At 53.1% G+C, this 10,718-nt stretch overlaps 1 non-coding gene across 1 annotated transcript in view; it reads left to right on the top strand.

The window, feature by feature from the left end:
- The first annotated feature begins 10,169 nt into the window (after positions 1–10,169).
- The window catches only part of LOC143242100 (small subunit ribosomal RNA), a 1,806-nt gene continuing 1,257 nt past the window's right edge, over positions 10,170–10,718 (top strand). Inside the window, exon 1 of the ribosomal RNA XR_013022430.1 lies at positions 10,170–10,718. This exon is cut by the window's right edge and continues 1,257 nt beyond it. This is a non-coding gene — a ribosomal RNA (small subunit ribosomal RNA).

Below are 10,718 nucleotides of genomic sequence, written 5' to 3'. Positions count from 1 at the left end.
AAAAGCCGTACTTTTGAGTAGTGATGGCATTAAATGTAGTTTCCTTCTATATATAGGGGACTGGTGAGGCTTGACTGGAATCGACGATGGACGTGGCGTAAGCGTTATCGGCATGTCAGCAGGCTGTTGGCGGCAGGACTGTCGATTCGACTACCGGCACCCGCCGCCTACCGAGGTTATCGTCGGCATTTCGATTACCGGCTCCCGCCGAGTTCCCGCAGTTTCTTTCTGCCCTTCGGACAGATAGGCGGTGGAACACGCTACGACGAGTTCGACGGCACTTAGGGTAGCCACGCGGAACTCTCCCGCATAAGCTCTCGCCTTTACCGCACATAGAAAAGCCGTACTTTTGAGTAGTGATGGCATTAAATGTAGTTTCCTTCTATATATAGGGGACTGGTGAGGCTTGACTGGAATCGACGATGGACGTGGCGTAAGCGTTATCGGCATGACAGCAGTCTGTTGGCGGCAGGACTGTCGATTCGACTACCGGCACCCGCCGCCTACCGAGGTTATCGTCGGCATTTCGATTACCGGCTCCCGCCGAGTTCCCGCAGTTTCTTTCTGCCCTTCGGACAGATAGGCGGTGGAACACGCTACGACGAGTTCGACGGCACTTAGGGTAGCCACGCGGAACTCTCCCGCATAAGCTCTCGCCTTTACCGCACATAGAAAAGCCGTACTTTTGAGTAGTGATGGCATTAAATGTAGTTTCCTTCTATATATAGGGGACTGGTGAGGCTTGACTGGAATCGACGATGGACGTGGCGTAAGCGTTATCGGCATGTCAGCAGGCTGTTGGCGGCAGGACTGTCGATTCGACTACCGGCACCCGCCGCCTACCGAGGTTATCGTCGGCATTTCGATTACCGGCTCCCGCCGAGTTCCCGCAGTTTCTTTCTGCCCTTCGGACAGATTGGCCGTGGAACACGCTACGACGAGTTCGACGGTACTTCGGGTACCCACGCGGAACTCTCCCGCATAAGCTCTCGCCTTTACCGCACATAGAAAAGCCGTACTTTTGAGTAGTGATGGCATTAAATGTAGTTTCCTTCTATATATAGGGGACTGGTGAGCTTGACTGGAATCGACGATGGACGTGGCGTAAGCGTTATCGGCATGTCAGCAGGCTGTTGGCGGCAGGACTGTCGATTCGACTACCGGCACCCGCCGCCTACCGAGGTTATCGTCGGCATTTCGATTACCGGCTCCCGCCGAGTTCCCGCAGTTTCTTTCTGCCCTTCGGACAGATTGGCGGTGGAACATTACCGGCTCCCGCCGAGTTCCCGCAGTTTCTTTCTGCCCTTCGGACAGATAGGCGTGGAACACGCTACGACGAGTTCGACGGCACTTAGGGTAGCCACGCGGAACTCTCCCGCATAAGCTCTCGCCTTTACCGCACATAGAAAAGCCGTACTTTTGAGTAGTGATGGCATTAAATGTAGTTTCCTTCTATATATATAGGGGACTGGTGAGGCTTGACTGGAATCGACGATGGACGTGGCGTAAGCGTTATCGGCATGACACCAGTCTGTTGGCGGCAGGACTGTCGATTCGACTACCGGCACCCGCCGCCTACCGAGGTTATCGTCGGCATTTCGATTACCGGCTCCCGCCGAGTTCCCGCAGTTTCTTTCTGCCCTTCGGACAGATAGGCGGTGGAACACGCTACGACGAGTTCGACGGCACTTAGGGTAGCCACGCGGAACTCTCCCGCATAAGCTCTCGCCTTTACCGCACATAGAAAAGCCGTACTTTTGAGTAGTGATGGCATTAAATGTAGTTTCCTTCTATATATAGGGGACTGGTGAGGCTTGACTGGAATCGACGATGGACGTGGCGTAAGCGTTATCGGCATGTCAGCAGTCTGTTGGCGGCAGGACTGTCGATTCGACTACCGGCACCCGCCGCCTACCGAGGTTATCGTCGGCATTTCGATTACCGGCTCCCGCCGAGTTCCCGCAGTTTCTTTCTGCCCTTCGGACAGATTGGCGGTGGAACACGCTACGACGAGTTCGACGGCACTTAGGGTAGCCACGCGGAACTCTCCCGCATAAGCTCTCGCCTTTACCGCACATAGAAAAGCCGTACTTTTGAGTAGTGATGGCATTAAATGTAGTTTCCTTCTATATATAGGGGACTGGTGAGGCTTGACTGGAATCGACGATGGACGTGGCGTAAGCGTTATCGGCATGTCAGCAGGCTGTTGGCGGCAGGACTGTCGATTCGACTACCGGCACCCGCCGCCTACCGAGGTTATCGTCGGCATTTCGATTACCGGCTCCCGCCGAGTTCCCGCAGTTTCTTTCTGCCCTTCGGACAGATTGGCCGTGGAACACGCTACGACGAGTTCGACGGTACTTCGGGTACCCACGCGGAACTCTCCCGCATAAGCTCTCGCCTTTACCGCACATAGAAAAGCCGTACTTTTGAGTAGTGATGGCATTAAATGTAGTTTCCTTCTATATATAGGGGACTGGTGAGCTTGACTGGAATCGACGATGGACGTGGCGTAAGCGTTATCGGCATGTCAGCAGGCTGTTGGCGGCAGGACTGTCGATTCGACTACCGGCACCCGCCGCCTACCGAGGTTATCGTCGGCATTTCGATTACCGGCTCCCGCCGAGTTCCCGCAGTTTCTTTCTGCCCTTCGGACAGATTGGCCGTGGAACACGCTACGACGAGTTCGACGGTACTTCGGGTACCCACGCGGAACTCTCCCGCATAAGCTCTCGCCTTTACCGCACATAGAAAAGCCGTACTTTTGAGTAGTGATGGCATTAAATGTAGTTTCCTTCTATATATAGGGGACTGGTGAGCTTGACTGGAATCGACGATGGACGTAGCGTAAGCGTTATCGGCATGTCAGCAGGCTGTTGGCGGCAGGACTGTCGATTCGACTACCGGCACCCGCCGCCTACCGAGGTTATCGTCGGCATTTCGATTACCGGCTCCCGCCGAGTTCCCGCAGTTTCTTTCTGCCCTTCGGACAGATTGGCGGTGGAACACGCTACGACGAGTTCGACGGTACTTCGGGTACCCACGCGGAACTCTCCCGCATAAGCTCTCGCCTTTACCGCACATAGAAAAGCCGTACTTTTGAGTAGTGATGGCATTAAATGTAGTTTCCTTCTATATATAGGGGACTGGTGAGGCTTGACTGGAATCGACGATGGACGTGGCGTAAGCGTTATCGGCATGTCAGCAGGCTGTTGGCGGCAGGAACCCGCCGCCTACCGAGGTTATCGTCGGCATTTCGATTACCGGCTCCCGCCGAGTTCCCGCAGTTTCTTTCTGCCCTTCGGACAGATTGGCGGTGGAACACGCTACGACGAGTTCGACGGTACTTCGGGTACCCACGCGGAACTCTCCCGCATAAGCTCTCGCCTTTACCGCACATAGAAAAGCCGTACTTTTGAGTAGTGATGGCATTAAATGTAGTTTCCTTCTATATATATAGGGGACTGGTGAGCTTGACTGGAATCGACGATGGACGTGGCGTAAGCGTTATCGGCATGTCAGCAGGCTGTTGGCGGCAGGACTGTCGATTCGACTACCGGCACCCGCCGCCTACCGAGGTTATCGTCGGCATTTCGATTACCGGCTCCCGCCGAGTTCCCGCAGTTTCTTTCTGCCCTTCGGACAGATAGGCGGTGGAACACGCTACGACGAGTTCGACGGCACTTAGGGTAGCCACGCGGAACTCTCCCGCATAAGCTCTCGCCTTTACCGCACATAGAAAAGCCGTACTTTTGAGTAGTGATGGCATTAAATGTAGTTTCCTTCTATATATATAGGGACTGGTGAGGCTTGACTGGAATCGACGATGGACGTGGCGTAAGCGTTATCGGCATGACACCAGTCTGTTGGCGGCAGGACTGTCGATTCGACTACCGGCACCCGCCGCCTATCGAGGTTATCGTCGGCATTTCGATTACCGGCTCCCGCCGAGTTCCCGCAGTTTCTTTCTGCCCTTCGGACAGATAGGCGGTGGAACACGCTACGACGAGTTCGACGGCACTTAGGGTAGCCACGCGGAACTCTCCCGCATAAGCTCTCGCCTTTACCGCACATAGAAAAGCCGTACTTTTGAGTAGTGATGGCATTAAATGTAGTTTCCTTCTATATATAGGGGACTGGTGAGGCTTGACTGGAATCGACGATGGACGTAGCGTAAGCGTTATCGGCATGTTCAAACGTTGCCGCCGACTAACCCCAACCCCCCCAATGGCCTCATTGCCTCTAGGAGAGATTCGCGATCGATCACGCGACGCGTCCGTTGGCGGGGTTGTGGAGGACGATGCGGACACTACCCGGTAGTTTTAGGACGTTACGTGTACCTTTTCGCTCAAAACTGAGGACCAATTTGACGCAACTCAGGGTTGCGATGCGGAACTTGCCCGCATAGGCTCTCGCCTTTACCGCACTTTCAAAAGCCGTACTAATGGGTTCTGATGGCATTAAATGTAGTTTCCTTCTATATATAGGGAGCATAGTCTGTCTGAGACGGACTTCAAAGGGAGGACGGCTTTAAGAAATTTTCTCCCATATAGAGTGATGCCAAAGACGGCATGGATGTGAGGCGAGTTCGGTGAAATTTGGAAAGTGGGAGGAAATGGCAAAATCAGTTTGATAGTTAGAAACGTTGTTTTCAGCGTTCATTTTCACCACTTTTCACTCAAAACTGAGGACCAATTTGACGCAACTCAGGGTTGCGATGCGGAACTTGCCCGCATAGGCTCTCGCCGTTTACCGCACTTTCAAATGCCGTACTAATGGGTTCTGATGGCATTAAATGTAGTTTCCTTCTCTATATAGGGGGCATAGTCTGTCTGAGACGGACCTGAAAGGGAGTACGACTTTAAGAAATTTTCTCCCGTATAGAGTGATGCCAAAGACGGCATGGATGTGAGGAGAGTTCGGTGAAATTTGGAAAGTGGGAGGAAATGGCAAAATCAGTTTGATAGTTAGAAACGTTGTTTTCAGCGTTCATTTTCACCACTTTTCACTCAAAACTGAGGACCAATTTGACGCAACTCAGGGTTGCGATGCGGAACTTGCCCGCATAGGCTCTCGCCTTTTACCGCACTTTCAAAAGCCGTACTAATGGGTTCTGATGGCATTAAATGTAGTTTCCTTCTATATATAGGGAGCATAGTCTGTCTGAGACGGACTTCAAAGGGAGGACGGCTTTAAGAAATTTTCTCCCGTATAGTGTGATGCCAAAGACGGCATGGATGTGAGGCGAGTTCGGTGAAATTTGGAAAGTGGGAGGAAATGGCAAAATCAGTTTGATAGTTAGAAACGTTGTTTTCAGCGTTCATTTTCACCACTTTTCACTCAAAACTGAGGACCAATTTGACGCAACTCAGGGTTGCGATGCGGAACTTGCCCGCATAGGCTCTCGCCGTTTACCGCACTTTCAAATGCCGTACTAATGGGTTCTGATGGCATTAAATGTAGTTTCCTTCTCTATATAGGGGGCATAGTCTGTCTGAGACGGACCTGAAAGGGAGTACGACTTTAAGAAATTTTCTCCCGTATAGAGTGATGCCAAAGACGGCATGGATGTGAGGAGAGTTCGGTGAAATTTGGAAAGTGGGAGGAAATGGCAAAATCAGTTTGATAGTTAGAAACGTTGTTTTCAGCGTTCATTTTCACCACTTTTCACTCAAAACTGAGGACCAATTTGACGCAACTCAGGGTTGCGATGCGGAACTTGCCCGCATAGGTTCTCGCCTTTACCGCACTTTGAAATGCCGTACTAATGGGTTCTGATGGCATTAAATGTAGTTTCCTTCTCTATATAGGGGCATAGTCTGTCTGAGACGGACCTGAAAGGGAGTACGACTTTAAGAAATTTTCTCCCGTATAGAGTGATGCCAAAGACGGCATGGATGTGAGGAGAGTTCGGTGAAATTTGGAAAGTGGGAGGAAATGGCAAAATCAGTTTGATAGTTAGAAACGTTGTTTTCAGCGTTCATTTTCACCACTTTTCACTCAAAACTGAGGACCAATTTGACGCAACTCAGGGTAGCGATGCGGAACTATTCCGCTTGGTCCCTTGCCTTTACCGCACTTTCAAATGCCGTACTAATGGGTTCTGATGGCATTAAATTTAGTTTCCTTCTCTATATAGGGGCATAGTCTGTCTGAGACAGGATTGTAACATTGTGTTAAGCCTCCTCTCACCTTTTAACCCGGCGTGCCCGGGACCTGTGGGCTGCTGGTCACGGCCCGTTTCCACACAGGTGGTGAGTACTAGCGAAAACGACTGCCGATAGTGTTAAGAAATGGCCGAACAAAGAATGTAAGAGGCCGAGAGATATTGAATGAACGAACGTAATGGTGGATTGAAACAATATATTGGAGCGAAAAGAATGTTGCGAGAAGTGATGGTTTTAAGAACACTGTGCGGCGTTTTCCTAGTAAGTTTGTCGTTCTACCCGTCTCGGTGGATTCGGCACCACCTGTAACGGTGGTTTTTGACGTGCCTCGGTGGAAGAGGTTACTGTCGTAAAATATATGGGTAGCTGTTTCCCGTTCCCTCTCGGTCCGTGCGGGGATAAAAGCAGTACGTGCGTTCGACCGCACGCCTACGAGTTAATCCGAGCGATTAGCCGGTCTCAGTCAGAGACACACGGGATGCTGGACCCGCAGCGTGCTCTGCACGAGTCGTTGAATTTCAGCTTGTCAAACCAAGGGTCCGAGCGGCCCTTCCCTTTCACGGGGCATGTTATTTACGGTGACTGTTTCCCTTTCTCTCTCGTTCCGAGCGGGGATAAAAGCAGTACGTGCGTTCGACCGCACGCCTACGAGTTAATCCGAGCGATTAGCCGGTCTCAGTCAGAGACACACGGGATGCTGGACCCGCAGCGTGCTCTGCACGAGTCGTTGAATTTCAGCTTGTCAAACCAAGGGTCCGAGCGGCTCTTCCCTTTCACGGGGCAAGTCAATAACGGTGACTGTTTCCCTTTCCCTCTCGGTCCGAGCGGGGATAAAAGCAGTACGTGCGTTCGACCGCACCCCTACGTGTTAATCCGAGCGATTAGCCGGTCTCAGTCAGAGACACACGGGATGCTGGACCCGCAGCGTGCTCTGCACGAGTCGTTGAATTTCAGCATGTCAAACCAAGGGTCCGAGCGGCTCTTCCCTTTCACGGGGCAAGTCAATAACGGTGACTGTTTCCCTTTCCTCTCGGTCCGAGCGGGGATAAAAGCAGTACGTGCGTTCGACCGCACCCCTACGTGTTAATCCGAGCGATTAGCCGGTCTCAGTCAGAGACACACGGGATGCTGGACCCGCAGCGTGCTCTGCACGAGTCGTTGAATTTCAGCATGTCAAACCAAGGGTCCGAGCGGCTCTTCCCTTTCACGGGGCAAGTCAATAACGGTGACTGTTTCCCTTTCCCTCTCGGTCCGAGCGGGGATAAAAGCAGTACGTGCGTTCGACCGCACGCCTACGAGTTAATCCGAGCGATTAGCCGGTCTCAGTCAGAGACACACGGGATGCTGGACCCGCAGCGTGCTCTGCACGAGTCGTTGAATTTCAGCTTGTCAAACCAAGGGTCCGAGCGGCCCTTCCCTTTCACGGGGCATGTTATTTACGGTGACTGTTTCCCTTTCCCTCTCGGTCCGAGACACACCGGGATTAATCCGCGATTAGCCGGTCTCAGTCAGAGACACACGGGATGCTGGACCCGCAGCGTGCTCTGCACGAGTCGTTGAATTTCAGCTTGTCAAACCAAGGGTCCGAGCGGCCCTTCCCTTTCACGGGGCATGTTATTTACGGTGACTGTTTCCCTTTCCCTCTCGGTCCGAGCGGGGATAAAAGCAGTACGTGCGTTCGACCGCACGCCTACGAGTTAATCCGAGCGATTAGCCGGTCTCAGTCAGAGACACACGGGATGCTGGACCCGCAGCGTGCTCTGCACGAGCCGTTGAATTTCAGCATGTCAAACCAAGGGTCCGAGCGGCTCTTCCCTTTCACGGGGCACGTCAATAACGGTGACTGTTTCCCTTTCCCTCTCGGTCCGAGCGGGGATAAAAGCAGTACGTGCGTTCGACCGCACGCCTACGAGTTAATCCGAGCGATTAGCCGGTCTCAGTCAGAGACACACGGGATGCTGGACCCGCAGCGTGCTCTGCACGAGTCGTTGAATTTCAGCTTGTCAAACCAAGGGTCCGAGCGGCCCTTCCCTTTCACGGGGCATGTTATTTACGGTGACTGTTTCCCTTTCCCTCTCGGTCCGAGCGGGGATAAAAGCAGTACGTGCGTTCGACCGCACGCCTACGAGTTAATCCGAGCGATTAGCCGGTCTCAGTCAGAGACACACGGGATGCTGGACCCGCAGCGTGCTCTGCACGAGCCGTTGAATTTCAGCATGTCAAACCAAGGGTCCGAGCGGCTCTTCCCTTTCACGGGGCACGTGAACAACGGTGACTGTTTCCCTTTCCTCTCGGTCCGAGCGGGGATAAAAGCAGTACGTGCGTTCGACCGCACGCCTACGAGTTAATCCGAGCGATTAGCCGGTCTCAGTCAGAGACACACGGGATGCTGGACCCGCAGCGTGCTCTGCACGAGCCGTTGAATTTCAGCATGTCAAACCAAGGGTCCGAGCGGCTCTTCCCTTTCACGGGGCACGTGAACAACGGTGACTGTTTCCCTTTCCCTCTCGGTCCGAGCGGGGATAAAAGCAGTACGTGCGTTCGACCGCACGCCTACGAGTTAATCCGAGCGATTAGCCGGTCTCAGTCAGAGACACACGGGATGCTGGACCCGCAGCGTGCTCTGCACGAGCCGTTGAATTTCAGCATGTCAAACCAAGGGTCCGAGCGGCTCTTCCCTTTCACGGGGCACGTGAACAACGGTGACTGTTTCCCTTTCCCTCTCGGTCCGAGCGGGGATAAAAGCAGTACGTGCGTTCGACCGCACGCCTACGAGTTAATCCGAGCGATTAGCCGGTCTCAGTCAGAGACACACGGGATGCTGGACCCGCAGCGTGCTCTGCACGAGTCGTTGAATTTCAGCATGTCAAACCAAGGGTCCGAGCGGCCCTTCCCTTTCACGGGGCATGTTATTTACGGTGACTGTTTCCCTTTCCCTCTCGGTCCGAGCGGGGATAAAAGCAGTACGTGCGTTCGACCGCACGCCTACGAGTTAATCCGAGCGATTAGCCGGTCTCAGTCAGAGACACACGGGATGCTGGACCCGCAGCGTGCTCTGCACGAGCCGTTGAATTTCAGCATGTCAAACCAAGGGTCCGAGCGGCTCTTCCCTTTCACGGGGCACGTGAACAACGGTGACTGTTTCCCTTTCCCTCTCGGTCCGAGCGGGGATAAAAGCAGTACGTGCGTTCGACCGCACGCCTACGAGTTAATCCGAGCGATTAGCCGGTCTCAGTCAGAGACACACGGGATGCTGGACCCGCAGCGTGCTCTGCACGAGCCGTTGAATTTCAGCATGTCAAACCAAGGGTCCGAGCGGCTCTTCCCTTTCACGGGGCACGTGAACAACGGTGACTGTTTCCCTTTCCTCTCGGTCCGAGCGGGGATAAAAGCAGTACGTGCGTTCGACCGCACGCCTACGAGTTAATCCGAGCGATTAGCCGGTCTCAGTCAGAGACACAAGGGATGCTGGACCCGCAGCGTGCTCTGCACGAGCCGTTGAATTTCAGCTTGTCAAACCAAGGGTCCGAGCGGCCCTTCCCTTTCACGGGGCACGTCAATAACGGTGACTGTTTCCCTTTCCCTCTCGGTCCGAGCGGGGATAAAAGCAGTACGTGCGTTCGACCGCACGCGTACGAGTTAATCCGAGCGATTAACGATTGTCTTTGTTACGAAAGACGTTCTGTTCCCACTGCTGATGCGACGAGTTTCGGGTAACCATGCCGAGACATCGGAATATGCATCATTTTCGATATAGCTTAGTGTGGGTTGAGCTGTCCTCCGAAGGTCGGTTCTTCCTGATACGCCCTAGTTTGTTTCGTTTTATCGGAACTGTTGTTTTGGAGAACTCGTACTCTAGAGTGTGTAAGAGGTCTGTCTCGTGATTGGTGACACGAAGTAGACAGAGAACGGCAGGCGTGTATCTAGCCACGCGTCTGCCGATTCGAGAGTGGTGTTTCTACTCGCCGTTGGAGCGGGTGGCTTGCACCGAACGAGAAAAGATACCTGGTTGATCCTGCCAGTAGTCATATGCTTGTCTCAAAGATTAAGCCATGCATGTCTAAGTACATGCCGAAATAAGGTGAAACCGCGAATGGCTCATTATCCAGCCGTTGTTCCTTAGATCGTACTTTCCTACTTGGATAACTGTGGTAATTCTAGAGCTAATACATGCAACAAAGCTCCGACCTCACGGGACGAGCGCATTTATTAGACCAAGACCAATCGGACCTCGGTCCGCAAATGATGGTGACTCTGGATAACTTTTGGCTGATCGCACGGTCTAGCACCGGCGACGCATCTTTCAAGTGTCTGCCTTATCAACTGTCGATGGTAGGTTATGCGCCTACCATGGTCGTAACGGGTAACGGGGAATCAGGGTTCGATTCCGGAGAGGGAGCCTGAGAAACGGCTACCACATCCAAGGAAGGCAGCAGGCGCGCAAATTACCCACTCCCAGAACGGGGAGGTAGTGACGAAAAATAACGATACGGGACTCTATCGAGGCCCCGTAATTGGAATGAGTACACTCTAAATCCTTTAACGAGGATC

Source organism: Tachypleus tridentatus, unplaced genomic scaffold (assembly GCF_004210375.1).
Source record: "Tachypleus tridentatus isolate NWPU-2018 unplaced genomic scaffold, ASM421037v1 Hic_cluster_1, whole genome shotgun sequence".
In the NCBI taxonomy this organism is placed as follows: Eukaryota; Metazoa; Arthropoda; class Merostomata; order Xiphosura; family Limulidae; genus Tachypleus; species Tachypleus tridentatus.
Note: the sequence above shows the minus strand (reverse complement) of the source record. Positions and strands in the feature narration are given on the sequence as shown.